The sequence below is a fragment of the Rutidosis leptorrhynchoides genome, chromosome 3 (assembly GCF_046630445.1).
Source record: "Rutidosis leptorrhynchoides isolate AG116_Rl617_1_P2 chromosome 3, CSIRO_AGI_Rlap_v1, whole genome shotgun sequence".
Classification (NCBI taxonomy): Eukaryota; Viridiplantae; Streptophyta; class Magnoliopsida; order Asterales; family Asteraceae; genus Rutidosis; species Rutidosis leptorrhynchoides.
Genome location: NC_092335.1, coordinates 118419407 through 118425406, shown reverse-complemented (window position 1 = coordinate 118425406; position 6000 = coordinate 118419407).

Sequence of the window (6000 nt, the reverse complement as noted above, 5' to 3'; positions counted from 1 at the left end):
TTGTCTCTATGCATGGGACGTATGTTTATGAGAAATGAAAATCTTGTGGTCTATTAAAATGATGGAAATGTTTATTTATGTTAAACTAATGAACTCACCAACCTTTTGGTTGACACTTGAAAGCATGTTTATTCTCAGGTACGAAAGAAATCTTCCGTTGTGCATTTGCTCATATTAGAGATATTACTTGGAGTCATTCATGACATATTTCAAAAGACGTTGCATTCGAGTCTTTGAGTTCATCAAGATTATTATTAAGTCAATTATATTTGGATATATTATGAAATGTTATACATGCTTGTCAACTGTCGATGTAACGAAAGTTTGTCTTTTAAAAACGAATGCAATGTTTGTAAAATGTATCATATAGAGGTCAATTACCTCGCGATGTAATCAACTGTCGTGAATCGTTTGTAATCGATATGGACTTCGTCCGGATGGATTAGGACGGGTCTCTACAGAACATAGCTTACAGTGATTATTTATCGCGTAGCGTTACACGGACAGAGTTCCGACTTTAAAACCCGTAAAATAACCGTTACATTACCCAAACTAACTAATATAAAACTAAAATAATATTTATTATATATATATATATATATATATATATATATATATATATATATATATATATATATATATATATATATATATATATATATATATTATACAGAGAGAAGAGAGATTGATATTGGTGTCTGTGTGATCGTCCGAATGCGTTGGCTTTTATAGGCAATTCTATCCCAGGCAGCTCCGCGATCGTGGTACTTTTGTGCCTTGGAGCTCCACGATCGCGGAGTTTCGCACTCCAGCTCACCAATTGATTTAAATGTGGGCTGCTGTTAATTTTTTAATATATAATATATATATATATATATATATATATATATATATATATATATATATATATATATATAATTATTTATATATTATATTATATTCTTGTGCATAGTTGACTTGTAATTTTAGGTCCGTTGACTCGCGCGTTGATGCTCGGTTTACGTCTCACTTCTGAATTTTTGAACGCCTTTTCATATGCTTAGATATCTTGTACTTTGCGTTTTGCGGCTTGTACTCTTGTCAATTTTAGACGTTTCTCATCAATAAATTGAACCACATGAATTGTATCTTTTACATTTGAGCTTTTTGGTCATTTACATCTTCAAATCGTCGTTTTCTTCTTTTGTCTTCGCACTTATTTATTTAAACGAATATTACTTGAAAATAGAACAATTGCAACTGAAAACTTTACATATTGGAAAGATATTGTGCCTAAATATATGTTCATTTGGAGCACTATCAAATATCCCCACACTTGAGCGTTGCTTGTCCTCAAGCAATACATAACTTGAAATTAAATCACACTTCACTCGAATCACTTTTTTATTCTCACACTTTCTACATCAGTGATTTTGATACGGCGGTATAAATAATGATAGTAATGATATGGTTTATAGACTCACATGACTATGAAAATTTAGATCCTTTAAGGAAATTTGATCTTTATGAAAACATTTGATCTTTTGAAAATTCAAGCTAGATTTTACCCTAGACAAGTTTTCCGGAATAACCCTTCACCGGAGTTTGCAAAATATTTTTGTGGGTTTTGTGGGTTTCAGATTTGAAAATTTTAGCTCTAAACCTTACGGTTTTGTGTCACCCACTTGCTAACCTTGTATTAGGAAAGCAACACGTCAAGTATACTTGCTCCGTATATTACCTTTCAGTAAACTACCGTCCGGTTGTAAAGGAAAGCGTTGAACAAGCAACTTTTAAGACAATGTCTAATGACATGCATTTGTTCATGGTCCACAATGTGTCGGATGCAATTACTATCCTTTGTAGGAGAAATAGTAAAGATCACCCTATAATTTTTCGGTCTGGCACAAGGTCCTAGGATTTTACCTTCAGGTGACCTAATGAATTCCAGGTGAATTCCTAGGATTTTACGTTCAATGGTAATGAACGCATTGAAAATAGGTTTTCAGAAAACAAATCGGTTTTAATTTGATCAAAATATTTTCTCGTTCAAGTTCGAGTTTAGATATCATTGAATTCCATGAGTTTGTAATTCTCAATCTTTATGGTCAATCTCAAGGATTGAGTAATATCAGGCTTAAAAGCAGATTTTTAATCTTTTAAGGAGATTATCCTTTTCTGGGGGTCTGATTCATTAGTATTATCAAGCTAATTTGCACGGCGTCCTCCCCATTTTACGAGATAGATCCTCTCATGGTTAGGATAAGTCTGACCACTTGGCGACCCTGTTTGATGTTGAGGTCCGTGGATTTCCTGCTGATTTTAGAGACGACTTTTCTAGATTTTTCATCAACCTACAGCTGGTCTGGACGACAACTTCTTGACCTAAATCAAGAAGCGCGTGTATTTTTCGGAAGACTTTACTTCCTTTTAACGACGGAATTGATTCATCATGTATATCCATCTTTTCTTTCATCTTTATTACAATATACCAGGTAAAACAGTTAATTTAGTCCAAAACAAAAGCACCTGCAATAACTTTACAGAAACATGTGATAGATGGTTTTTATTTGAATAACTTGGTACATTCTCCCCACACTTGGCTTTTATTTATTTATTTATTTTTTTCTTTGCCTTTTTATTCTCCTCTTTTCCATTTTAAATGAATTCAAGCATATTGGGTTGTTTATCAATTTATGTCCTTTCCTAGGTAATGATAATTTCTGTATTAACACCTAGTTTTATATTTCATAATTATGTATAAACATGATTTTGAATTCATTTAGTTGAAAATTAAACCAAGTGCAAACCCGAGAGAATTTATAACCCTTCCCCACACTTGAGATCATGCAATGCCCTCATTTGCATGAAATCAGACTATAATTATAAATTCATAAGGGTGATTAGTGTAGAAAAGTGAAAAAAATACTCAGTTTGTAATTACTAAGCTCATCGAATGATAGATGGCGTGCCTCATCGTTCATTCCTTTTGTTGGTTTATCACACATGTTTTTCTTAAAAAAATGGTTGCTTTTCTGAACTGTTTGCTAATCTTTGAAAATGCGTCTTTACCCTATTTTATCATGCATTTTTATTAACGAGTTATGCACTGACCCGAACCCCGAATTTAACGTTAAGTGGGGTTAGACTTCCCCACACTTAGCTGACGACATGTGAAGTCGGTAGAATAAGTTCCACGAATTAGAATAGTGAGCCAATTATTTACATCTCGGGTGGTGTATAATATATCAATGGGTTTAAAGTTTAGACCCACCCGATCGTCACTACTTAATTCTTCCTTAAGTGTAGCTTTTAGTAAATGGATATGTCTCTTTTCTTGTTCTTGGTCAAATGGATCGTTATACACCGACATACATATTTCTATAGGGTGGAAAATTCCTAACATTTCCTTCTGTTCATTCTCGGGATTAAAGGTTTCACCTCTATTACCAAATTGGGTGAAATCCGAGGTGTCATTATCTATTACAGCTCGTAGTTCATCTTCGGTAGATGACTCGTCTATTGAGAATATTGGGTTGGAAGGTTGTGGAATGGTGAATTTTGGGATCGAAGCAAATTCTTTTTCTTTAACGGTCCTTATCGGTCCCACCACTTTGGTCTCGGGGGTAAAATTTTCTACGTTATCGTTTTCCCAAGAGTACCAATTTGTCACCCTTACTTCTTCTTCATCCATTGATGGATCGATGATTTCGTCATTAGAGGCTAATGTGTCGATATATTGTGAAATTGGTAACACTGAATAAAAAGTATCATCGGGATAATTGGTGATTTCGGAGCTCTCGAATTCATCAAAATTCTATGATATGAGATTTTCTTGCACAATACTCCTCAGATCAACAGGTGTGTAGTCTGATAGAGTTTCAGCCTGCCAATTTGCAAACACTCTTATCTGTTCATTTTGAGCGTCAAATTCTTCGAGTTTGATTTTTATATAATCTAAAAAATTTTCAGACACATAATTTTCCTCATCCTCTGGTTGTTGAGTTTGGATATATTCTTGGGAATAATCCCAATTTGAATTGTATTCCTCATAATTATTCCATTCAGGTTCCATGGGTGCATAATTTTTCATAGGAACGTAATAATAACATTCCCATGTTGAGTGATAATCTCCACAGATTTCACAACCAATTATTGTTTCGTCATTCGTAATCCAAGATTGACCGAACGAATTTTCATCAACACTCGTTTGAGAGTATTGATTTAATTGATTTTGCATGTCAGAAAGAGTTTCCAAAATATTTTCGAGATTTTCCATAATATGCTTATTACTAAATTTGATAATGCTAAAAACGAACACATATTTCATTGCATTATCCTTCAAGAAAGACAACCTTTTAGTTGCAATTGTTCTATTTTCAAGTAATATTCGTTTAAATAATAAAAGGTGAAGACAAAAGACAGATTCGATGATTTGAAGACGCAAACGACCAAAAAGCTAAAAAGTACAAAGTACAATCCAAGTGGTTCAATTTATTGATGAGAAACGTCTCAAAATTACAAAAGTACAAGCCGCAAAAAGCAAAGTACAAGATATTAAATTGTACGAAAAGGCGTTCGAAAATCCGGAACCGAGACATGAACCAACTATCAACGTGCGACTCAACGGAGCTGAAATTACAAGTCAACTATACACAAGAATATAATATAATATAATATAATATAATATATAATTATATAAAATTATATATTATTATATTATATATTATAATATTCAGCAGCCCACGTTTAACTCAATTTGGTGAGCTGGAATCTGAAGCTCCGCACTCCCGGAGCTGTAAGGCACAAAGTACCGCACTCGCGAAGCTGTACAGTTCAAAGTGGGCCTATAAAAGGTCGCGCATTCTGCTCGATTCATTACACATTTTTCTTTTCCTTTCTCATATCATATACGATATATATATATATATATATATATATATTATAATTTTAATTTTAATTTAAGATTAATAATAATAAGGTTATAGTGGCGAATGTTTTAAGGTTTGTAAGTCGAAATTCTGTCCGTGTAACACTACGCGATTAATACTCATTGTAAGTTATGTTCAACCTTTTTAAATTAATGTCTCGTAGCTAAATTATTATTATGCTTATTTAAGTCAAAGTAATCGTGATGTTGGACTAAATATTAAGACGGGGTTATTGGGCTTTGGACCATAATTGGGGTTTGGACAAAAGACCGACACTTGTGAAAATTGGACTATGGGCTATTAATGGGCTTTATATTTGTTTAACTGAATGATAGTTCCTTAATTTAATATAGAGATTTACAATTTGAGGTAATTATAAATAACCACATACACTCGATCGAACACGATGGGCGGGATATTTATAAATACTAGTAATTGTTCATTTAACCGGACATGGGAATGGATTAATAGTCAATGGACTCATTAAAACAGGGGTGGATTACATACAAGAACACTTGGTGTAATTGTTAACAACGTATTAAAACCTTGAGTTACACGCAGTCGATATCCTGGTGTGATCATTAACAAAGAATTAAGACCTTGTTACAGTTTAAATCCCCAACTAGTTGGAATATTTGACTTCGGGTATAAGGGTAATTTGACGAGGACACTCGCACTTTATATTTATGACCGATGGACTGTTATGGACAAAAACCAGATGGACATATCGAATAATCCAGGACAAAGGACAGTTAACCCATGGTAATAAATTAAAATCAACACGTCGAACATCATGATTACGGAAGTTTAAATAAGCATAATTCCTTTAATTTATATCTCACAGTCATTTTATTTATCGTCATTTTATTTATCGTACTTTAAATTATTGCACTTTTATTTATCGCACTTTTATTTATCGTCATTTACTTTACGCTTTAAATTAAGTTATATTTATATTTAATATTTTACATTAGGTTTTAATTGTGACTTAAGACATAAAATCGACAAACCGGTCACTAAACGGTAAAAACCCCCTTTTATCATAATAATAATATTACTTATATATATATTTTTATACAAATATAGTTTA